The sequence below is a fragment of the Phyllostomus hastatus genome, unplaced genomic scaffold (assembly GCF_019186645.2).
Source record: "Phyllostomus hastatus isolate PE091 unplaced genomic scaffold, TTU_PhHast_1.1 phas_contig_86, whole genome shotgun sequence".
Classification (NCBI taxonomy): domain Eukaryota; kingdom Metazoa; phylum Chordata; class Mammalia; order Chiroptera; family Phyllostomidae; genus Phyllostomus; species Phyllostomus hastatus.
The window spans coordinates 39,244,946-39,271,386 of record NW_025333977.1 but is presented as its reverse complement, the minus strand read 5'-3'; the positions used below and the strand labels follow the sequence as shown (position 1 = coordinate 39,271,386).

At 35.7% G+C, this 26,441-nt stretch overlaps 1 protein-coding gene across 6 annotated transcripts in view; it reads left to right on the top strand.

Annotated features, from left to right (window-relative positions):
• The window catches only part of FGF12 (fibroblast growth factor 12), a 503,977-nt gene that overhangs the window by 298,619 nt on the left and 178,917 nt on the right, over positions 1-26,441 (top strand). The gene's annotated exons all lie outside the window — the stretch shown is intronic.

Genomic DNA, 26,441 nt, shown 5'->3' with positions numbered 1-26,441 from the left:
TGAATATAAGCCTCAGCACCAAGAATGATCACTCTCATCATACCTTTCATTTTCTGCCTAATGGTGTGAATATACTCAGGAAATTTTGTGTTGTTCTAAAATTATGTGGTGTGCCATACTGTGTTCTAAAGTTTGTCTATATTTATTCCTAGATCTTTAATGTTGAGTGCATAGTAAATGCTCATTAAGTGTATGTCCAACTGAATTGTCTTGTGATGGATATGATTTTGTGATCACAAAGACAGACTACCAAAAGGGATATTGCATAAGGTGATCCAAGAAGCCTGATAATTTTATGGTGAAGTATCCTTTCAATTAAAAATAAAGATGCGTGAAAAGATATACAATTCCTAAAGTGTGAAAATGCTCTAGTCCACCCCTTCTAAATTATTCTTTGTTCACTTAATATTACACATTACAAAATATGAATTACAGTAAAGAAAAGATTGTATTTTGAAGAATTTCATTCCAGTTTTCTGCAAAGTAGCTGATTAGCTCATTGTGGTTTGCATTGTTGGTTTGTGTTTGTGGGAATGTATTCTTTAGATGATTCACATTTTCAACTAAGTACAGAGAATGAGGATGGTTTTCCTTCCATGTAGGATTTCCATTTTTGCATCTGCACATGAGTGTGGATTTAGTAAAGCAACAAGTATAGATGCAGAGAACCAGGGAAATTGCTAAGCTGTGTCACCCATGCTGTCTCTGAGGAATCTCTTGGTTTCAGTTTATTTCTCTATAAAATGAGGTTGCTGGAGATAATGACATTAATATTATCTAGCACCATCCACCCCACTTAAAAGAGAAAGATTGAAAAATTTTAAATTGATGACAATAGGTTCAATCCCTAAGTAGGCCCAGTGGCCATACTCAGTTCCATAGGATGCAACTGTAACTCAGACCACTGCTTGGCCAATGTGTGGCGTGTGTCATGGGGCAGCGGGAGAAGGCTGGGCTGAAGGTGTGGGGTCATCTATGACAAATCCTTTCTTTACTGTTGTTAGAAATACAATTGCTGGTACCTTCTCTGCTGGCACTGGGTCCACAGCTAGTATAAATCCATGCTCATATATATATATATATATGCATAAATGATGCACAAGTTCTTACATACAAGGAGGGACAAACTAGGTTTACAGTTGTTCATGTAGAAAATAATACAATATTAATAAATAATAAGAATAAACTCTGAGTTTCATGTACTCCCAACCATAAACCTACTTTTGTTCCACCCTGTATGTATAATAAAATATATTTTTATGCATTAAAGTGTTGTTGTAACACACACATATACATTGAGGGTGATATATTTTGTCAAATACTTTTCAAAATTGTCTAAATTTATGAATTTAAAATATCTTATTTTTATTAAGATGAACTACTACACACACTTTTTGACATTTTGGTATTAAAAATAGTTCAGTTGTACAAAACAGTAAGACTAGGATAAAATCATCTGGGTACCTAACCTTTGGCTTAACATTTAGTCAAAACGGTCAGCACATTGACAGCCCGTGTGAGTTGCCTCAGGCAGAGTCCTGCTTTCTTCCAGTACCAGGCATGAGAACTCTCCAGCATTAGGCGTTTATGTCCATGCTCATTTGAAAATACATGTCTTCACATGTGTGCACTAAACCATTCATACTACTTTTGCATGGTTTGAAGTGTTTTATAAGTGAAAGCATTACTGTACTTCAATTTTACATGCTTTTCTTCCCCACTATTATGGTTATTAGATGCATTATGGTTATATATATGCTTTATACTAGTTATTTTCATTTATGTAGAGTAACCGAGTGCATGAATATACCCAATGTATTTATCCATTCTCTTTTTGGTGGATAATCATCATTTCTATTTTAGGGCAATTACCAACAGTACTGCCAAGATATTTCTTATGAAACTACACATTTCACCTTGGCTCTCTTTATTCTGATACCCTACTTTTTTTCTACTCATAGCTCTAATCATTTCCTGGTATATATATATTTTTGCTGTTTGTTTATTTCTGATGTTTCTCCCAGGAGAATATAAGTTCCATGAATGAAGAGATTTTGTTCTGATCTTTGATATATCTTTAGAACCTAGAATGATCTCTGATATATAGTAAGTACTCAACAAAAATGGAACAAGTGAATGAATGTCTCATTGTGTGGCTATGCAAAAGTTAACGCAGGTCACTGGCTAAATACTCTTCCTACCCACGTATTCTTTTAACCTTTTCTTTTGAAATAACTTTAGGGTTCAGAAAAATTACAAAGTAATACAGGGAATTCCTGTGTACTTTTCACCAAATCCCCCTCATGTATGTAACAACAATATAATTGTCAAAGACAGGGAATTAATATTGGTACAATACTGTTAACTGAACTTAGACTCTGTTCAGATTTCACTAGTTTTTTTGACTAATGTACTTTTATATGGTCACCCCTTCCAATATTTTCACTAAAAAATTTTCAATGAAAACAAATCATTTTTACACATTTTCTGAGTGGGGATTTAAAACATCAGAGAAGGATTTAAATTCTACTCAATTTTTTAATAGAAAATTATAAGCCTCTAAGGTGTTAAAATGCATTTTCTTTCTCCACTTGGTGTGGGTAGGCGTAAAAGCATATAATTGTTTGAAAAAAATCTTGTTACTATGAGCATCTGTCAGAATTGTGCTGTTTGGTTCACTAGACATTATTAAGTCCAACCAACCTTACAATGCTATCTTGCATAGAATAGATAAAGACACCTGTTCTTTTGTTCCTGAAGAAAAAACTAATTACATGTAATTGAGTACAAAAACAAATGGGTTTGTCAGCAGCAACAGATAAGAATCCCTGCAAATGTAATGATCACAAAAGATGCAAAACTGTGTTGGAACTGTGGCAAAAAAAAAAAGACAATTGCAGTGTGGAGAGTATTAATAGGAATATTTTACATAAAATTAGAAAGGTAATTATTCTGCTCAGCTAGTTACTAGAGGAGAAGATGCATTTGAAGAGGTCAACATGCTGGGGTGGAAACAATTAAGATATTCTAACCAAATGCATTGTTCTCTTCCTCTGAGCAAAAAACAGGAAGAGTCATTTGATGTGGAATGAATTGCCTGATAAATTAGCCCAATAGTCAACTACTGGGACTATTAGACTATTGGGACTATTAGACTACTAGGAGACAGTCAAGCAGATGCTATACTGGCACATAGACCTGATATCTTAAAAATCAGCTCTATGTTACGTGAGTTGCAAATAGTTTAACTCTGTTGCTTATCTCTAATATTTTTTGCTATGCTTTATTTATTTAATTTTATTTTATTTAAAATATGCTTTTATGCCCTTGTTGTTTCCTATTTAGAAAGGCATTACTCATTCCTAGATTATTTAAAAATTTTTTCCATGTTTTGTTTTAGTAAAGTGGTTTACAAGAGAAACCCTTTGGTGTGGGAGGAGGAGGGGGATGGTGGTGGTTGGCATAGTCTCAGAGCTCAGTGACTTTTAAAGTCTCCTTCAGTCCTGAGATTCTTTTAAAAATTGTTTTGAGTAGGTGAGATAAGTACATGGCATAAACTTGTGAAGGCACAAAAAAATACACAGTTGATCAAGAGCAAAACCGTCTCTGAGAGCCAGAAGCTGGCCTGGCACCCTCATCAGATCTACCTGTGGTTCTGTCAAGTAGAAACAATTTCACAGGACATTCGGATCAGACAAGGCCACTGTGATGCAGATGGATCAAGACAAAAAAAATCCTTCTGTAATTATATCTGAATGCATATAACAATAAGGGCATTGTCCAAACTACTAAAGATTGCAATTATTTCTTTATCTGGCTTGTATGAGTAGCTGCTTCTTCTTCACCAACTACAGCTTTAACCTTGCTCTGTTCTTCTTGGCTTATAAATAAGAATCATCAAGACAACCCGGTTGTGAAGTTACACACCCACTTCCTTAGGGCTTCCAATTGAAGTAAATCCATATTTCTTGGAACCTCTCTCCAGATCACACAACACTGACCAAATTCTTTAAGTCCTTTTTTGTAACTTCTTCTAAGGCATTCGAATTCTGCCATGTTATGTATTTTTCGTCTTTGCTTTGGATTCATCATTCCTAAATTTGTTCAACTACGCAAGTGTTTCTATGGCTAGAAAGCACTGACGTAATCTAAAGCAATTTTCTGTCCCTCTCTTCTCTTCCATCTGGTCACATTTCTTTGTATTCTTCCACATATAATCTATGCAATTAGCAACATATACAATACTATTTATCTATGTCCATATAGCATATGCCATGTTCAACACCTCTTTAAACTTAAAATGTCGTATCTTTAAGATTTTTCCATATTAGTACTTTTCAATGGGACAATTTTAAAACCTAATTTCCTGTTGAAACACATCTCCAGTCTTTCTAATGTTTTTCTAATGTGAAAATGCCATAAAGAATATCTTGCACATAAGTCATTTTGCATGTGTGCAAGTATATTTGTAGGATGAATTCTTAGAAGTGAAATTGCTGAGTCAAGTGTATGTGCTTTTATAATTTGGAAACATGTTTGCTCTTTGTCATACAAATTCACATAGAGAATATCCTCTTTCTTTACCCTCTAGTCAACAAAATGTATTATCGAACTTTTGGTTCTCAGTTGCCTAAAACCATTAATTGTTCTTATCATGAGATAGACTGAGCACTTGTACGTCTATTTTAAGAGCCATCTATACTTTAAAAATGTATATGTATATCTGTTTCTATAAAATGTCTGTTTTTTTTTCATTTCTAGGACATCTCTTTATATTTTAAAAGACCAGTTCTGCCCTGACTGGTGTGACTCAGTTGGTTGGGCATCACACTGCAAAGCCAAGGGTCACCCGATTTCATTCCAGTCGGGGCATGTGCCTGGGTTGCAGGCCTGGTCCCTATTTGGGGTGCATGCGAGAGGCAACTAATCGATGTTTCTCTCCCTCTCCTTCTCCTTCCCTTAGCCAATCTCCAAAAATAAATTAAATTAAAAAAAATCAATTCTGTTATGTGAGCTGCAAATATTTTCACTCTTTTTGTTGCTTGTCTCTAATTTTTTTTGCCATGCTTTATTTATTTTATTTTTCATTAAAAACATACTTTTATGCCCTCAGGTTTTTATTCCTATTTAGAAGGGATTTACTTATTCCAAGATTATTTTAAAACTTTCCCCATGTTTTATTTTAATATTGTTTCATCTTTATATTTATACTTAATATTTCACTAATTTGGAATTTATTTCTTGAGATTTTTAAATTCTAGACCTCTAATATTTTGAGTTCCTAACTACTGATTACAAATACAAATGTGTTTTTTTTAGATTTTATGAATATGTTGAATCTCCATGAGTTTAGCATAAAGAAAATCTTTTCAAAATAGTCTGCATCTGAGTTGCAGAAATCCAACTGGAAATTTAAAAATGTAGTCATCCAGTTATACTTTCTACACAACACCAAACGTGTGATGTTTTGACACCACCCATCACAAATATACAGATACAGCTAGAGGCCACAGGAGCTCTGCATTGCTAAACTATGAAAAGAAACATGATCCAAATGTTTAGTTGGGAAAAATTATCAAGGACATAATGAATGCTGCAAAGAATTATACAAATGTTTTCTCCCTCTAATGAGGGGCCTTTCTGGACATGGGATTCATCTCTCTCACCTAATGAAATATACACATTATAGTACTAATGGGAGAGTAAGGACTATGCCATATCCAATTATAATTATAGGGATATTATTTTCTTCTAGTGTCATTTGTACTTTAAGAATATGTCCTCAACTGGTAGGTGTGAAATCACACCTACAAGTTGGATGAAAAAAAAAGACATGCATGTGTTATCCTGCTGATTTTCTTTTAAAAACTGAATTCATTGAGATGACACTGGATTTATTGGGATAAAACCATGCAGGTTTCAAGTGTACAACTCAAGTGAACATCATCTGCACACTGCATCGTGCGCTTACCGCCCAAAGTTAAGTCTCTTTTCGCCCTTGTTTGTCCCCTCTTTGCCCACTTATACCCCCCCACTCTCCTTTCCCTCTGGCTATCACCACACTGTTGTTCATGTGTATGTGTTGTGTGATATATAATATATATATGATATATAATATATATATGACATACATATGATTATATGTGTGTGATATATATATAATTTGCTTAATCACCTCACCTTTTTTACCAGCACCTTCCCTTCTGACAGCTGTCAATCTGTTCTATGTATTTATATTTCTGTTCTTATTCTGTATCTTAAGTTATTTTGTTAATTAGAGTATACATCTAAGTGAGATTATATAGTATTTTTCTTTCACTGACTGGCTTATTTCACTGATCATAATTTCCAGGTCTACCCATGCTGTTGCAAAAGGTAATATTTTCTTCTTTTTTATAGCCAAGTAGTATTCCACTGTGTAAATGTACCACAGCTTTTTTATCCACTCATCCACTGATGGGCACGCAGGCCGTTTCCAGATCTTGGTTATAGTAAATAATGCTATAGTGAACATAGGGGTGAATCTATTTTTTCAAATTAGTGTTTGGATTTTTTTGGATATATTTCCAGAAGTGGGATCACTAGGTCAAAAGGCAGTTCACTTTTAATTTTTTTTGAGGAAATTCCATACTGCTTTCCAGAGGCTGCACCAGTATGTTTTCCCACCAACAATGCATGAAGCTTCCCTTTTTCCACATTCTCTCCAGCACTTGTTTGTTGATTTATTGATGGTAGCCATTCTGTCAGGTATGAAATGATATCTCATTGTTCTTTCAATTTGCATTCCTGTGATGATTAGTGACACTGAGCATTATATGTCTATTGGTCATGTGTATGTTCTTTTTGGAGAAATGTCTATTCAGATCCTTTGCCTGTTTTTTAATTGGGTTGTTTGTCTTCTTGGTGTTGAGTTGTAGATGTGTGCAAAAAAATGAAACTAGACCACCAGCTTACACCATACACACAAGAATAAACTCAAATGAATAAAATACTTAAATGTAAGTTGCAAAACTGCAAAAATGCTAAAATAAAACATAGGCAATAAAATCTCAGACCTTTCTCATAGCAATATTTTTTCTGATATATCTCCTTGGGCAAGGGAAACAAAGGAAACGATAAACAAATGGGGCTCTACAAACTAAAAAGCTTTTGCACAGCAAAAAAAAAATCAACAAAATAAAAAGGCAACCCACTACACAGAACCTGCTTATTTTCTTTAGGCAAGATTATTTATATAATCTTCAACATTCTGGTAGATGAAATGGTGTTACTCTCTTAGTGGCATATCTTTTCAAAAGCAAAATTAATATTCAGCCTTAGGTTATGAATGCAGTTATTTCCTTTCTAAATAAAGTATTGCCTTTTGATTTTGTTAGCTAAAAGTAAAGTAATGGACATTTGTTAGAAATGTGTTTTTGTTGATTATATTTTAAGTTTAGACTGTTCCTTCAAATGATATTTGTGGACAAGCTTGAACAAGAACCAATTATTTCCTTGAATAGTTTACTCATTCATGGAAAATCAAAAGAGAATTACTTCTCATACTTATTTTTTTAACTTGGCCTCTTAACTTCTTATTGGTCTTATATTTCTTTTTGATCCTAAGACTTTTGCCCTCAAATGTCCTTCTGGTCAGGAAAGCAAGACATCAGCAATTTGAAATTATCCTCTTTCCTAGTTTCTCTATGACTATTTATGGCATGTTAATAGGCAGTATACATAGTGGTTAAGAATCTTATGGGAGTCAATCAAGTTTATTCCTAGACAGAGCTGAGGACTGAGATTTTCTTTAGTCCATCCTTGGCTCTGTGAGGTTACCAGCACTTGGCCTTGGGTAAATCACATAAATTATTTCAGATTTATACAGTCTCTGATTTTACAAAATGAGAAGGACAGGGAATCTCTAAGGTTTTGATAGCCTTTCCTTTATTTGTATATATAAGTGAATATATGCTCAGTGGAATTGATTGACAGATTCCATTTCCATAAATACCACTTGTTCTTCAAAGTATGTTACTGGCAGGAAATTTTGGTTTACAAGTCCTTTGTGGTCAAGGAGTGTGTAAGAATCCAGAGAGACACATATAGATGATAGAGTCAGAATTTGAATCCAATCTATCTCATTTGAGGTTATGCATCTTTGAGTTAGTTTTTTAATCTCTTCACATCTTAGTTCCCTTATTTGTTAAGGGAGAGTAATCACAGTACTTTGATCATAGGGTTGTTTGGTAGAACACATGGGTTAATTTATGAAAAATGCTTAAAATAATACCTAAAACACAGTTCATTGCTGTTGGTTGCTGTTTTTGGTTATTGTTATTAGTCTATCAGTAGGGGCGAGAGTCCTTTTTTGCAAGGAGCTCATATACAGTGGTCATCTTAGCAGAAGTAAAATTCTTAGTTGTGGCAGCTTTCTTAACATGAAAGACTTCAAAGTCTTTAAGATGGGATGGGGGGTGGTATTGAAGAGTGTTCTAAATTAGCATTTCATAAACTATGTAGTCTTCAGACCACTAGACATCCTGAATCAGAATCCTGGGCTGGAGCTCAGCCTGCTGTGTTTTGACAGGCCTTGCAAATGTTTCTGATGCATTGCAGGAGGGATAACTGGTAACTCTCCTCTGCTTCCAGGATTTGGAGTGTTCACATATGCCAATGAAGGCAATCTCTGTCTTGGGACTGTTGTACTTAGTTCTCTGGGTACCTAATTCCTAATAGACCAGGGAAAGCAGGCATATGGAAAAGCATACTGAAATTCAGACTTTCTGTCAACTCAAGCATGGGTGGAATTTGTTCCACCCATTTCAACTTATTTTCTGGAGAGATTCAGAACTCAATTCTAAACAGGTATGTGATCAAATATAGGTTTGGGGAATTAAAAAAAAACATGTATAATGATATAAGTCAGTCTATACCACATCATTTTATGTCTTGGAGCTTTTACACTTGCTAATCCCATTTGCTTGGAATGGCTTGACCCATCTCATCCGCAAGGTAAACCACTCTTACCCTTCAGAACCCTTCTCAACTCTTATCTCCTTTGTCTGTCTGAGGCCTTCTCCAGCCATCCCCCTCAACTACCATGCCCACACAAAACTCCATGTTAATCACTCATTTTACTCCACTGCAATTCCTTACCTGCATTTACATTTACCCTATTGGAATATAACATCCTCATTTGCCCTTCTGGCTAGCACAGTGATGGACATTTTCCCAGATCTCAAAGTGAACACCTACACAGGTTTCATTTAGCTGGCAAATTTCAGGGAGGAAATTAGGTATTCAAGCAGTGGATGGCCCTTTTTCCTGTCCCCCCCCCACCCCCATTTTCCTCTTATCTGCATAGGCCCTGAAGATGTTTGAGTTTGGGATATTTGTAGCTCTCATCCAGTGTTTGTGAAGTCAAAATGATGGAATAAAACTCCAATAAAATGGAGAAGTACAAACCACTTAAATATCACCAAATGTAAGGCAAAGTAGCTTGGACTATGAGTCAGAAGCCTGGTTTTTAGTCCTGGTCCTATCCTTAATTAGCTCTGTGATCTTGTTTCAGCCATGTAAGCTCACTGGTCCTTGATTTTCTACTCTTTAAAATGAGGTGATTGGAAAAGATTATCTCCAATATTCCAGACAGATCTGAAACTTTGACAGCTGGAAAAAACTTGAAACTTTTCCTTTTCAACATATTGCAAAAAAAAAAAAGGCAAATTTGTGAGAGCAGATGGTACAATAATTTTTGCATTGAATTTGAAAACAGTAGTAAATTTACTCTACATTCAAAGTATGCAAAATTTGACCACTTTTCAATACCCTGTTATCACCACCCAGTCCAAGCTACCTTCATCTTTGGGATTCCGCAGCAGCTTTCTAACTGATCTCGTTGCTACAGCTTTCCCCTTACTTCTGTTATTCTCACAACAGCCAGAGTGACCTAGATAAAACACAGGTCAGATAAACTCACTTCTCTTTTATCACACATTATTAAGGATAAAAGCCAAACTTCATCCTTTGACCAATAAGCTTTTATATAATCCCACCCACTATCTACCCAGAGAGTTCTCTCTCCTCTTTAGCCTTCTTATTGTTCCTGGAACACACCATTCTCTTTCTGCAAAATGTTGGTACTAGCTATCCCGTATTCCTGCAATGTTCTTCCTCCAAATACTGGAATAGCCTACTCCCTCATCATCTTCATACTTTTATTCAAAAGTGAGTTTTTTCCCTCATGCAGGCCTTGTCAGGTGGATCTACATCAACTTCAGTCCCGATCTTCAACACTGCACTGTCCCTGGCTGCTGCTTCTTTTTCCCTTCCAGAACAATTACCACTAATGCACTTACCTATTTTATCATGTCCTCTCTCCTCTAAAATCCTCCCCATATGTACCACACATTTTACTCATTCAATATTTGTTTATGTTATTTTTTCCCCACTGATTATATCATCCTTAAAAACAAGATCAATTGCCTTTCAGTTTTGAAAAGTTTTCTGATTTCTATAACTGGAAGTCCTGCTTTTTCCTTGGCATACACAGTACATCTCTTAAGATATTTATGCAGTTTATTTGTATGTATTTATTATGTATTTGACTTATTTACATCCTTTGGTACATCCTTAAAGGTATTGACTATGCTTGATTGATCTCTAAGTTGGCATGTTAATCAGGCCTTACTATTTGATGTGGATAAGTTAATTCATAGTAGCAATAATGTAATCAGACTACCATGAGAATTGAAAGGCTAAAATGAAATAAGCTCCACAGGGGCAGGGAGCTTCATCTGCATTTTGCGCTGTTATATCTCCCTACCTAGGATAGTGCCTGGCACATGTTAGCTATTCAGTATCTGTTGAATAAGTGAATTAAACTGAATTCATAGAACAATCCCATCAAAAATGAATGAATTTGTGGAACAACATTTGGTTTAAAAGATTAATTCAAATTGGGTCACATTTGCATTTTGTTTTGAGATTGACAATTTTAGATAATTCAAAGGCTAGATAAGGAAGTCATTTCCATTATGAAAATAAGAAGAAATTTGAATATGCTTAGTCTGGAAAAGTGAACTCTAGCAATAATAGTAAAAGAATATGCTCTTTGACAGCACTAAATATATCTTCAAAGTGCTATGTGAATATATAGTCATAGTGAAAATTACAGAGACATTATTTTCTGAAAGTTCGTAACTGGTACATTTACCTGTAAGAGAGGGAGATGTTTCTTTTTTATTCAACTAGGACCAGGAGCTAAATTTAAGCTTGCATTGCAGAAAACATATATAAATATATGCACACACACAGGTGCTTTAAGAGTAAAAAAAGTAGGAGAGGGAGGTTATTGATGTAGTGGTAAGAGTATTAGAGTTGTGAGGAGTTAGAGATTATTAAAAATACCCCTGAAATTGCTTGTTTCTGAGGCTCTACTATATCTATATCCTGTGTTCCTTCCTCAGATTATTGCTTGAGAGGTTATAAGACTTGCCTACATTCTTACACTTAATATAAATAGTAATTAAGGGAAATGGCATTTGTTATATGTGGTTCGTTCACTTAAGCTTTCAGTCTGTAGCCACCAACTGAACAACTAATAAATCATAAATTTATTCTCATGTGGACTGGTGTTTTCTAACAACATTCTACCAGGAAGTATAAAGAAAGAGAACTATGAGGTCTGTCCAGAAGGTATCCAGCCATGTAATATGAAAAATAGAAACATTAATTGAAGATACAAGATACAAGAAGCATTGTATATAGGACAATGAGTCCTCAGTCACCTTCAAAGTAGGCACCCTAAAACCTCACATGTTCTCCCAATTGCCATCAGCTGCCTCATCGTATTTTCCTGAATCTCATTGATGGTCTGAAATCTCTTCCCTTTCAAAAGTGATTTTAGTTTTGGGAAAAGCCAGAAGTTGCAGGGTGCCAAATATGGGCTGGATGATTTGATGTTTTGCCAAAAAACTTTGTATGGGACGTGATGCATGAGCAGACATGTTGTGATAAAGCTGCTAGTCACCAGCTGCCCATAGCTGTGGCCTTCTGAATCATCTGAATAGTTTCGATGAAGTAATGTTCAAACTCAATGCAAAATTTGATGCTAATTTGTTGCTCTACATGTTCAGTCATTTTGAGTGTGACAGCCACACAGTCAACTGCCCCCACTGACTAGTACAGTGAAGTTGTCGTTGTTCACGCACACACATCCCAGTCCACTCTCCTTGGCTGCCAGGTTACTGATGTCCTGCAAACTGTTCTTGTTATATTAACAATGGCTGGAATTTTTTCAGACAGACCTCATACATATTTTCGATGAGGGATTTGGAAAATAAAATGATAACCTATGTGTCAAGCAATTCTTAACCTATGAGTTTGGGGCATATTAGCTAATAATGGCTAATGTTTATTGAATACTTTCTAAGAGACTTGTACAAATATGAAAACTTTATACATTTTATGCATTTAAATATCATAATAATCCTATATATTAGGTACAGTAATCATTCTTCGTTTGTAGGTAAGTAAACTGAGGTTCAGGAAGTTTAAATAATTAGCCCATGGTCACACATATTAAATGGTAGACTCAGCATTTAAACTCAGTGAGTTTTTTTGTTCTAGAGCTAATGCATTTACCCACTTTATACTAAATCCCCAGTTTCTCTTCTCTGGTTAATATTTCCCAGTGTATCATACATTAAACTTGGAGGGTTTTTCTCCAATATGGTGGAAGTATTTAAACTTTAAAACATTTTTTTGGAAATAGTAAACCATTAAAAAATAATTTTAAAGATCTAAAGTAATGTGTTTTCCTGTTTCACATATCTGACTTGGGAAGTTTGAGGTGTGTAGAGTGTGTGTGTGTATGTGTGTGTGTGTGTGTGTGTGTGTGTATTCATGTATTATTCAGTAGCCTAGATAGAGTGATACTGAACAGGCAGGCATCCAGCCAAGATTTAGTGAGGTTGCACTTAGAACATCTGCTTTTCTGGCACTGAGACAGAAAGTGGAGCAAACCAATGTCAAAATGTGTCTCTATTGCATTATTAAGCCGACTCCATAGTATTATAATTTGATTTTTTTAAAAGACCCCAAATAAAGCTTCTCTTTGCTTCCTCTTACTTAGGAATGGACAGAAGACATGATTTTTATTGTTCCTTTAGTGTACCAGGGATCAGTGTTGGTAGCTGGGGAAGCATTGTGGTGTGTGAATAGCCCACAGGGTTTTAGTGGCAGTAATGGGTATTAATATGCACTTCGCAACTTAGTAGCTCTATAAACTTGGGCCATTTTCTTAGCACATTGAAAGCCATAGCTTCTCCTTTGCAAATTCAGAATTGTGTGTAAAAGCTAAAGTATATAACATCACATTTACCCTCTGGGAAGGAAATGCTTTGTAAAGTCTAAAAAGGAGAAATCTACACTAGCTGAAATATGATCAAGAGTAATATTAGGGGAAATGTAGGATTTGAGTAGAGTTTTGAAGAATTGTATAATGGGCCTTTTTTGGCAACTTATCTTCAGTTTTAGCATTCTTTTAGGCTCTAGACCCAGCCTTCATATCTTTGGGGAAATTAAATTAGAGTCTGATTTAGACAGGATTAAACCTCACTGCAATTGGAATTTTCCTTTGAGAGGGTAAGAATGAATAGAGTTACACATGGTCTGTCCTCACTCCTTTGATTTGGCTAATAATCTGAAGAGGGAAAGTGCCATCAAGATGCAAAGGAAGACAGTCTACCTCCCACCTGTATCCCAGTTCTCCCAACAATAGCTCCAAAGTGTTTGCACATTAGAATCACTTGGCTAAGTTAGAAAACCTGATACCCAAGTCTTACTCCAGATCAATAAAAGCAGAATCTCTGAGGATGGAATCCAGACCTCGGTATCCTTTTAAAGTGAAACAGGTGATTTCAAAGTGCATTTAAGTGTAAGAACAGTGATTTCGTTTAGATTATTGCTGCTTATGTTTGAGCGTGCATCAGGATCACCTGGAGGGCTTGTCAAATGATTGATTTGGGGAACTTACTCCCAGAGTTTCTTTTTTTTATTTTTTAAATATGTTTTATTGATTATGCTATTACAGTTGTCCTAATTTCCCCCCCTTTGCCCACCTCCACCCAGTACCCCCTATTTCCTTTGGCAATCGCCCCTCCCTTAGTTCGTGTCCATGGGTCATACATTTAAGTCCTTTGGCTTCTCCATTTCCTATACTGTCCCTAATATCTCCATGTCTATTTTATGCCTACCAATTTGTACTTCTTAATCCCCGTACTTTCTCCCCCATTCTCCTCTTTCTCCTCCTAACTGATAACCCTCCACATGATCTCCATATCTATGATTCTATTTCTGTTCTGCTTATTTGCTTAGTTTGTTTTTTAGATTCCATTGTTGATAGTTGTGAATTTGTTGCCATTTTAATGTTCATAGTTTTGATCTTCTTTTTCTTAAATAAGTCCCCTTAACATTACATATAATAATGGCTTGGTGATGATGAATTTCTTTATGTTGTCTGAGAAGCACTTTATATGCCCTTCCATTCTAAATGATAGCTTTGCTGTATAGAGTAATCTAGGTTGCAGGTCCTTGCTTTTCATCACTTTGAATACTTCTTGCCTGTCCCTTCTAGCCTGCAAAGTTTCTTTTGGGAAATCAGCTGACAGTTTTATGGGAACTCCTTTGTAGGTAACTTTCTGCTTTTCTCTTGCTGCTTTTAAGATTCTCTTTTTATCTTTAACCTTTGGCATTTTAATTAAGATGTGTCTTGGAGTGGTCTTTTTTGTGTCCATCTTGTCTGGGACTCTCTGTGCTTCCTATACTTGTATGTTGACTTCCTTCACCAAATTAGTAAAGTTTTATTTCATTATTTTTTCAAATAAATTTTCAATTTCTTGCTCTTTCTGTTTTCCTTCTCACACCCCTATGATTTGAATGTTAGAAAGCTTGAAGTTGTCCCAGAGGGTCCTTGGCCTATCCTTGTTTTTTTGCATTCTTTCTTCCTCTTGTTGTGATTACATTTTTTTCTTTCTTATGTTCCAAATCATTGATTTGATTCTCGGCTTCATCCATTCCCCCACTGGTTCTCTGTAAATGTTTCTTTTTTTAAAGTTTTTATTTTTATTTTTATTTTCACTTAGTGTAAACCTCATTTCTGCCTGGGCCTTTTTATGCCATTGAAGTACTCAATAAGTTCCTTGAGCATCCTTATAACCAGTGTTTTGAACTCTATCTTTAATAGGTTGTTTATCTCCATTTTGTTTAGTTTTTTTCTCAAGTATTTTTCTATTTTTTCATTTGGGCCATATTTTTTTTGTCTCCTCATTTTGTCAGATTCCCTGTGTTTGTTTCTATATATTAGGCAGAGCTGCTTCGGTCCCCTGTCTTAGTAGCGTGGCTTATTATAGAAAAACTCACCTGTAAATTGGATGGGGCAGAGCTTAGGTAATCACCAGGGTGGGGCAACCTGTGTGAACCTGATTGGTGGAGTCTCTGATATGGTGTTCCCTCTCAGTGTCTTTGTATTGGGGAGGGCTCAGAAAGGGGACCATGCCTCTGCCTGGTTTCTGGAGTTTTGTCTGGGAAGAAGCTGTTCCCTGGCACTTACCCTGATGCCAGACTTCAGTTTCTCTCCACATGCCACTGGTGCCTTTCTAGCTGCTGCCCCAGTGCTGAAGCCCAGAGGGACTGGGTCTGCATAAGTCCTAAGTCCATTTGGGCCCTTTAAGAAGAGACTGCTGAGAATCCTGCAGTTTCCTCCACAAACCCAAACTCCACTGGTTTTTACAGCCAGAAGTTATGGGGACTTATCTTCCTGGCACTGGAACCCTGGGCTGGGTGGTCTGGTTTAGGCTGGGATCCCTTGCTCATGAGATAGCCCTCCTGATTTTGATCCACCACACATGGGTGTGGGACTGCCCATTGGTGTCTCTGCCCCTAGGATCCAACTCATCTGGATGAAAATGGCTTCTTTAATTCCTTGGTTGTCAGACTTCCATACAGCTTAATTTTCTGTCAGTTTTGGATGATATTTGTTTTGGAGTCCAGTTGTAATTTTTGCTGTGGTTTTGCAAGGAGAGCTATGTTTACCTATACCTCCAGCTTGACCAGAAATTCAGGATTTCTGATTTAGTAGGTCTGAGTAGGGAGTGGAGGGCTTGTATTTCTAATAAGCTTACAAGACCATACTTTCAGAATAACTGATCTAGAACAGTGCTTCTCAAACCTTAATTAAGTGTATGGTAATCATCTGGGGATCTTGTTAAACTGCAAATTTTGATTCAGTAGGTCTTGGATGTGGCCTTAGATTCTGCCTTCCAGTAAGCTGCAGGAGATGCCTAAGCTCCCCACGGCAAGCTTTGGCTTACTGACTGGTCAGGTTTAATATGGACCAGCATTTACTCTGAGCTTGTTAGAACTACCATAGAAATGCTGAGTATAAAATTGCTTTTTAAGCCTTATGTCCATTAGAATCAACTGAGGAGGTTTTTAAACAACTCCTTCAATCCTAAAGATTTTTATTTAACTGTCGTGGGTGTAGCAAGGCATCAGATTTTTTAAAAAAGTGACAACAAAAACCCCCAAAAACCTCCCCAGGAGGTTGTAATATGCAGGGGAAGAAAAACCCTTTGAGACACAGTTATGCAATATTTTTTAAAGTACAGTATAAATTGCTGTTATTTTATGAAATGTTTTAGGGTATTTTATTGTAAAAGCTGGAGATGACAAAGAAATGTCCCACATGCCCCTCCTGTGATCATGGCAGACATCACCAAATGTTCACAACATTCATGTGTCCTAGCCTCAGATGTTTTCTTAAGACATGGTTACAGGCAGCAACAACAAAATGATGAGAGTTTCACAAATGATGGCCATATCCATACTTTGTCTTTGTTAACTCGAACACATTGAAGGCTAACTCTGTTTTTGTTACTAGGTTACAAAGATGACTCCAATACAGTTCTTGCCTTCTAGCTGCTCCCAGAGCAGTAGAGGAGGTTGAATGTTTATGTAAAACAAAACTTAATGCAGACAAATTACTAGGTTTCAGCTATGAGAGAGATCCCCAAAAGCTAAGGTGCTTGGTGAAAGCAGATTTTAAATGGAATCTTGAAGAATAGAAACAAAATGTGTAAACTATGATCAAAAGAATTACAGTTCAGGTAAGGAGTCACAGAATCACCTAGTAAAGAAAGCTGCTGCCATGTTGGGGGGAAATGAGCTGATTAGTGTGGATAAAGCATAGAGATTGTATGAAAGTGTCACAGGACCATATTTTAGAGTGCCAGAACTGTCACAATGGGAGTTTAAACAGCCTATTTTAGGACATGGAAACCCGTGATAGTTATGGAGCAATTGCAATTGAGCGATAGATGAAATGTGGTGCTTTTGGGGAATAAAATGTGTAGCTAGGGATGTGTAACTAGAGATGAGATGAAGGAGAGATTTTAAGCTGGAGAATAATAATTAATAACAAAAGTCATCATCTTATTTTTCAAATCCTACTTCTCCCTCCATTTCTTAAAAAAATAGATTACCACATTTATGTCAATAAAAATATTTCTGGAATGAGTCTGATTCACTGGGTGGGGCAAAAGTAGGTTTACAGTTGTTTGTATGGAAAATAATACAATAGTTAATAAATATTAGTGCAAGAATGAACTCTGTGTTTTGTGTACTCATAACTGAAAACCTACTTTAGCCCCACCCTGTATATTTAAATCATGAGAAATAAATATAATTTTTGAGTGTCAACATCAACATAACTTGAGTGGAATTATAAATGTTTTTGTTGTGGCTATCTTACTGACTCTCCACTACTTAAATGTAATTGTCTTCAGTATTGTATGCACAGATTTTCAAAACTGCCTTCTTGCCCTGACCAGGTGGCTCACTTGGTTGGAGCATCATTCCGTACATCAAAAGGTTGTAGATTTGATTCCTGGTTAGGGCACATACCTAGGTTGCAGGTTCAGTCCCTGGTCAGTGTGCATACAGGTGGCAACTGATTGCTGTTTCTCTCTCACATCAATCTTTCCCTCTATATATCTCTCTCTTTCTCTGTTTCCCTCCCTCCCTCCCCTCCCCCTTCCTCTCTCTAAGTTCCAGGGGTATCCAACCTTTTGGCATCTCTGGCCACATTGGAAGAAAAAGAGTTGTCTTGGGCCACACATTAAATACACTGTGACAAGTAATCACCAAAAACCTCATAATTTTTTGTAAGTTTACAGTTTTGTGTTGGGCCATATTCAAAGACATCCCAAGTCACCTGCAGCCCAGGAAGATTCCCAGTGAAGATTTTTTTTTAAAGCAAATGTATCATTTTGTTTTGCTGTTTAATGATAATGAAGTGCTAAGCTTTGGGCATATCTAAACCATTTTAAGCAAGTTTGCTTGTGTTTGTCTCTGTGTAATTTTAATTAAGAACTAAAGATTTTATACTTTTGGGGTGGGGCATTTTTGCTTGGCTCATGAAACAATCTTTTTAAACTTCCAAATATATTTACTATAGTTCTATTTTTCCTTACTTTCTTTACAACAGCTTAGATGTGGTTAATAGAATTTCTCTTTTATTTTTTAAGAGCAGCATTTGCTTACATAGCTTTACAGCCGCCAGAGCCTAGGTTCACATCCTAGCTCTTCCTTGGTGAACTTAGTGACGCTAGGAAAACCACATCTTTTAGCTGCAGTGCCCTCATCTGTGAAGATGGATTCAGAGTACATATGTGGAGTTATTTTTTCCTAATTGAGACTGGCACCAATGTGGTGGCAGGAACCATGTCTGTCTGTCTTTATATAGCATTGCATTACAAGTGTATGCCTCAATGTCTGGAATATGTGTGATGAATTAATGTATAAGCCCAATAGGCCACAGCACCCATTTCGGCAACATAACATTTGATGGAAGATTTGTGGAAGACACAAATCCCATGGCTTAAAAACATGCAGAGATTTCTTGGAGGGTGTTTTTGCCCACTGATCTCATGGACAACACCTGTGCTATTCACTGAGCCCTTCAAATGGACTCAGTGAGACAAGTCTTCTGTGTAAGATGAATTGGCTGCTGAGGATGAGTGATGACAGGCATTTGCTTTCATTATCGATAGTGATGTGCTTCATTTTTCATCTTAAGGGAAAAAGAAGAATAGCATTGAATTGACTTGTTAATTATTCAAATTTCTGAACCTCTCTGAAGTAACACAGAAAAGGTTATATGATAATATCAGGATCAAAAGCCAATAGTAGGCTTTCTACTAGAGCTAAGGCAAACATTTCTATTAGCTTTCACAAAGAAAGTGATCATCATTTGCTCATTTTCACTATGTAGAAAATATAGAATGTTTGCTGTCAGCCAACACTTAGAAGAAAAATTTTAAGTCATTAAGCCCTAAACCACTAATCAGTTTCATAAATCAGTAAATTAAGTGTGCAAAAGAAATTAGTTGAATTATTTTGACCAATTGTTTATAAAATAGGTCATCATATTGAAAGCACCAAATCAACATAGCCTCAAGTATGTTGATTTTTATTCTTTTTTATTGTTGTATTTTAAAGTCATAGTTGTTCTTGCTTTCTAGGTCTTAAATATATAAGATGAAATGAATTACTGCTTTTTGTCCTACGACATATTAAAAATTAAAGGTAAAATATGAGATAATTATGACCCAGTTTCCCTGCTCCCACACCCCCAGTATAAATGGTCTAGATTTGGATGTTTAAAACCACCACCACCAAACACAATGCCAATAATAATACTTTGTATTTTACTTTTATTGTTTAACAAGTGCTTTTAAAAAATCATTCTAATTGATCTTTATGATGTCAATGAAACATTCAGAGCAGAAAATAAGTAAGGGTCAATGAAGTTAGTTACTTCAAGTTGCAAAGGTCACAGAGCTGCTGAACATCAGGAGAAGGGATGGTGAGCAAGAGCTCTGCCCTCTGGCTGAAAGTTCAGTCTTCGTCCCAGTCTTGTTTCCTTGACTTAATAGCTAAAGAACTAGGAATAATCACATCTTTCTCTTAATTTCTGTAAGAAAAGCTTTTTTTTTTTTTTAGAGAATTAAATTTACTGACCAAATTGCTTAGGCTTCTAGTCTACAACATAGTCTGGATAAAAAAAATATTTTATATTCTGAAGGAATTCTTAGTTTGCAGGGAAACTTAGGCAAATACATGAATATGAAAAAGCAACATGGTAAGTGCTGTGTATGGAATGCTGTGGAACTAAGATGAGGGAACAATTAATTTGCCTCACTATATTATAAAATTGTTATTATAGGAAAAGTTGTTCAAATAATGTAAATACAAAGTAATGTAGAAGTAATGTATTGACTTGTATCCATCATGTTGTTAATTAAAATATTTTATTATGTCCCAGATTTTATAATCTTTGTGATAGCTTTCAGCTTTTTAAAATTTAATAATTTTATACTATGATTTGTATAACCGCTTTTGTATTGGAGGATTTAAGAACTCCAACTATCTTCTAGTTTGTTAACTGTTACTTTAGATTATTTTCCTATTGAAAACAGAGAAGGAGAAAATTGACCTTAGTTAATGATAAATAAGTGCCAGACTAAATATTAATTCCATGACTAATGGGAAATTGAGTGGCCTACCAATATTATTGTAAATATCACAGTTACAAATGTTTGTTTTTTCAAGACACTCTAGTATTAAAGGGGAAAATGACATGATACTGACTTTAGGATATGACATTATTTAATTTCTAATGAAGTATATTTATAGAGAACATTTTGAAGTATGGGGAATGATACTGAATTTTCAAGACAATCTTATACTGAGAGTGCAGATTATACTCCCCAGTAGCTCCATTCTCTTCAGTATCATCCACTATACATTTACTTGGGTATTGAGTGGGCAATAAATTGCATTTTTCATTGCCTATTCAGCAAATTCAACCCAGAATTTTAAAATACAATTGTACTTTTTTATAGCTCTCCATTATTATAAGCAATAAGGAGTCTGTTCTTAGAAATTTCTTGGGAAGATACTGGATCTACCTGTTTAACAGCTTTTAACTGTAACTGAGCTTTTTTCCTCCTTCTCTCTCCTTCTTTTCTTCCTCCCTTCCTTTTCTCTTTCTTCTTTGCATCTTTATTGGTTGTCACATTAAGTGCTTTCTGATGTGCTTTGAATTGTCACCTTATTGTCACTGGAATAACTTGTGTGGGTAATAGGTACAAACTGAGTTGAATAAGGACATAGCACTTTTACAAAGTCCTTTTTTGGGTCCAGTATAATTTTACAATGTGTGTACTATCTTGGGTGTAATGGATTCCCTAAACTCCTCTCTTCCTCTTCATTCCCACAAAACCTGACTCACCCTGCACAGACTCGCCTATGCACAGCAGTGTCGTGCGTCTTATGCATACAGCCTCTCAAACTTTGTATCATGTAGGGTTTCTGGTTCTCCCTTTCAACTTCATGTGTAGTAAATGTTACCTTCATTTTGTTCTTTAATGCTTAATTATGGAAAGGTGACCTAGAAAAATATGTAACTAAACAAGTTTAAAGAGATCCACTGCTGATTCATAATGTATTTTGCAAATATTGAGTAGTGACATCTATGACCAAGATGCTATGCAAGGCAATGAGGTTAATGGTACAAGTTTCCAGTGCCTTCAACTTGTCCACAGGACACTAGGAGCCTCAGAAAGATTTATGGCTGAAGATAATTCCTTAGAGACCACATTTGTTGGATGCATCTATTTCCTTGGCCTGAGCATGACATGTAGCATATAGAAAGTGTGTAATAAATATTTGTGGAGAAAATAATTGACTTTTGAAGCAGGGTTATTATCAAGATATTTGCAAAGTGCTATATGAGAATTCAACTAAGGCCATGGAATTTTATACCACTGTTTAGGTTGGCACTTTTGATTCCCTTTATTTAACTACTTTTTACAAAAAAAAAAAGAGAGTAGGATTTTTAGCTCTGAAATACAGCAAAGTGGTCATATATTTAGTTTATTTAAAAAATGATTTTTTTTCCATGTCAAAATGCCTGGCATGGTGTCTGAAAAAAAAGTAGGCATTCGGTGGGAGGTGGGGTGGGTGAGAATGGGGAAGTGGTGGGGGGAAAATGGACACAAGTGTGCTTCCACAACAATAAAAAAAAAGAGTAGGCATTCAACTAATATAATCTTTTTAGTTTTTCCTTTCTTATTTGTTACTTTCTTTCATTCTCTCCTTCTACTTAAATTTTATTCTGAGACTGATGTAAATATTGTAGGTCCTAAAGCTTACATAATTTTGGGTACCCCTTTTGAAAAATAAATATAACACAATGAAATGAAAATTAGGTACATAAGTGGGTGGGGTAAGAAAATAAATCGGAAAAGAGTACATTTTAAAAGCTGAAAGCTATCACAAAGATTATATAATCTGGAGAAATTTAAAAATACTTTAATTAGCTGTTTGAGTCTCTACATATCTTTTTCATTACTTTGTATTTATAACTTTTTAACACCTTTTCATCTGATAATTTTATAATACATTCTCTGTAGTAAAAATAATTCAGTTTTTCCTGTATCATGAGTAATCAAAATTGATCCTTTATTATTATTATTTAATTTATAAAGGTTTATTTAAACTTTACATTTCATCATTGGTAATTGCATGTGCAAGTTGAGGATTATAATCAAATTTGAGAATTCTTTTATCATAGTATTTCAGGGCATTAAAACATCAATTCAAAAGAAGATATGCACCCTTATCTTCATAGCAGCCTTATATACAATAGCCAAGATCTGAAAACAGTTCAAGTGCCCATTAAATAGATGAGTGGATAAAAAAGCTGTGGTGCATTTACACAGTGGCATACACAATGTGGCTGTAAAAAAAAGGAGGACATCTTACCTTTTTCAGCAGCATGAATGGACATGAAGATTCACTGGACATACTTAGTGAACTATGCCAGGCAGAGAAAGAAAAATACTATATGATCTCACTTATATGTGGAATCTAGTGAACAAACTAATTTAACAAATAAACTAGCCTTAATTGCATGCAACAGCAGGGGTTTATGTATTGTTTCTGGGTGATTGGTGACACAGCTCAACTGATCTTTTCTGGATTACATATCTGAAGGTCAGTTACCTATCAGTTTATCTAGAATGGTCTCAGCAGAATTATTGAGGCACTCTGTTATTCTCTGTGTGCCTTCCATACTCTTCCTGGGACTGGTAGATTGGTTTGTGCATGTTCTTAATGCAGTGACAGAGAGGAAAGGCACAAATAGGAATGTACGAGTTCTTTCTCAAGACTCTGCTTGCATTTGCTAACATGCTATTGGCCAAAGCAAGTCACATGGCTGAGCCCAGCATCAAGAGATAGGGCAGAATATCCTTCTAGACCATTGCAAATTTACATAGCAAAGTACATAGATATGGGCAGGATTGAGTGTATCAGTGCAATTCATCTACTAATTTTTAACCATTTTATTTTTTTAAAGATTTTATTTATTTATTTCTAGAGAGGGAAGGGAGAGAGCTAGAGAGAGAGAGAGAAACATCAATGTGCGGTTGCTGGGGGTCATGCCCTGCAACCCAGGCATGTACCCTGACTGGGAATCAAACCTACGACACTTTGGTTCACAGCCCAAGCTCAATCCACTGAGCTTCGCCAGCCAGGGCTATTTTTAACCATTTTTTTATTACCTTTTTAAAGAACAGCTTTATAGAATTATAACTGATATAGAAAAATGTGCATACTTAATGTATAAAATTTTATGAATTTGGACATATGCATACACCCATGGAACCATAATCACAATCAATATAATGAACATATCCACCCATTTCAAACATCCTCATGCCTTTTGCTTTTCTTTGCTTTGTGTGTGTGTGTTAAGAAGATCTACTCTCTTGACAAATTTTTAAGTGCGTGATATAATATTATTTACTGTAAGTACTATGTTGTACAGCATATCTCTAGAACATATTCATGTTGTGCAACTGAAACTGTACACCCATTGAACAACATCTACCATTGTCTTTTCCCTGTAGCTTCCAGTATCTATCATTCTGCTCTCCTTTCATGAGTTCAATTATTTTAGATAATTCATAGAAATGAAGTGACACAGTATTTGTCCTTCTAGAACTGGCTTATGTTATTTAGCATAGTGTCCTCCAGTTTCATCCATGTTGTATAGGACTGGATTTTCTTACTTTTAAGTGCTGAATATTTTTCCATTATATGTCTGTACTGCACTTTATCCACACATGGTACTTGTTTTTGTGTCTCAGCTATTATGAATAATGCTGCAATGAGCATAGGAGGGCAGACATATTCTTGAGATCCTGATTTCAGCTCTTTGAAATATAATGCAGGAGTGGGATTTCTAGATCATATGACAGGGGTGGGTCCATATTTAATTTTTTTAGGAACTTCTTTACTGTTTCCCATAAGTGACTGCATTCCTGTCAACAGTGCACAAAGGTTCTGGGTTTCCTACATCCTCATCAACCCTTGTTACACTCTTCTTTTTCTTTCTTGCTTTCTTGCTTTTTCCCTCCCTCCCTCCCTCCCTCCCTCCCTCCCTCCCTCCCTCCCTCCCTCCCTTCCTTCCTTCCTTCCTTCCTTCCTTCCTTCCTTCCTTCCTTCCTTCCTTTTTTCCTTCCTTCCTTCCTGTTTGTGCTCCTTCTAACAGGTTTTAGGTGATACCTCATTTTGGTTTTGATTTGTTTTTCTGATGATTTGTGATGTAGAACACTTTTCCTGTATCTGTTGTGTTCATTTGTATATTGTCTTTTGAGAAATGTCTATTCAGATCTTTTGCCTATTTTAATTGGGTTATTATTATTATTATTTGCTATTGAGTTGTAACAATTACTTACATATTTTGGTTTTTACTCCTTATCATATACATGGTTTTCAGATATTTTCTCCCACTTTGCAGGCTGCATTTTTTATTCTGTTTATCGCTTCCTTTCCTGTGCAGGAGATTTTTAGTTTGATGTAGTCCCACTTGTCTATTTTTGTTTGTTGCCTCTGTTTCTGGTGTCATAGCCAAGAAATCACTGGTAAGATCAATGTGAAGAAGATTTTCTACTATTTTTTCCTAGGGTATTTACAGTTTCAGGTTTTATGTTTAGCTTTTTAATCCATTTTGGGTTTTGTTTTTTTTTTGTTTATGATATAAGTGTCCAGTTCATTCTTTGGAATGTGAATATCCAGTTTTCCCAACACTGTTTGTTAAAGAAACTATCCCTTGTCCTCATCATCTTTTTCCCTGGGGTTTATTGATTTAGTTTATGGGTCCCTAGAACACCAACTTCATTATTTCGGTTAAAAAATATAAGTGAGATTTACATAAGGATTTAGAATGAGATACTCCTTTTGGAAAGGACAAGATTGAGATGTTCAAATGTCAGATTAGATGCTTGGACTCTATTTGACTTACAATTTCAGTCTTCATTCAGCGAATGTTTACTGGGATCCTGAATATAAGTAGAATATATTCTGTCCTCCTTATTCTCTCTTTCAATATCTCTCACTTTGTTTCTTGTCTTTGTTATTCTCTCTTTCTCTTATGCCTTCCCTCTTGCCTTCTCTCCATATTATACAAATATGGCTTAAATGTGATCCTTTTTCTGGAGATCTCAAATTCTAGATATTTTAGGAGATGAAACATATTTTAAGGAAGAAAATGATAAATTCTAAATATAGTGTAGATCCAGGTCTTGGATAAGTAAGGAATGAGGGAAAGCACTAGGCATTTGGTGTGTCATCTCAAGCATGGCTCAGTGTTAGCCTGGAGATAGGGAAAAGTGATGTTTAAAGCCTAGGGGATGAAGAAAAAACATGGGGTTAAAAGGTAGGAGGAGGGAGATCAGATAAATAAGACAGGTCTTAAAGGATGAAAAGAGTTGACCAAATTTAGAAATGGGAAAATAGGCTTATTTAATAGAGGACAAAAGAAAAAATAGTTCAGCCTGGGTATGTTACATCTTTATCAATGGGGAACTTAGCAAATGGAAAAATCTCTATGAAGCTGATCATGGTGGATGGAATGAGTAGCAGGTGAAAGACTAGAAATGTGGTTTGGAACCAGGCTGTAAAGAGTTTTGAGGGCCAGAGTATAGACTTGAATCCATCTTGAAGACAATGAGGAATCCATCACTAGAAATTGTAAGAAGGGAAATAGTATGTGTAGGAGTAAAGGACTTTAATGATGTGACTTAGCTGCTGTGTGTTAGGACAGTGGCTTTGAGGATGAAGGGAAAGAGTGGAGAAAGGAGGAATTCTCACTGAGTAGCAAAGGGCTCCTGTGAGCTAGAGCCGGTGTGCTACACTGAAGACAAATAATAGATAAGGGTAAGTCATTTTCTGCTTCTCAAGAATTTAGGAGGCAAATGCAGATCCTTCTGAAGAGAACAGTTTGTAGCTTTTACCTCTAAACAGTCTAATTACAAATTGTTTACTGA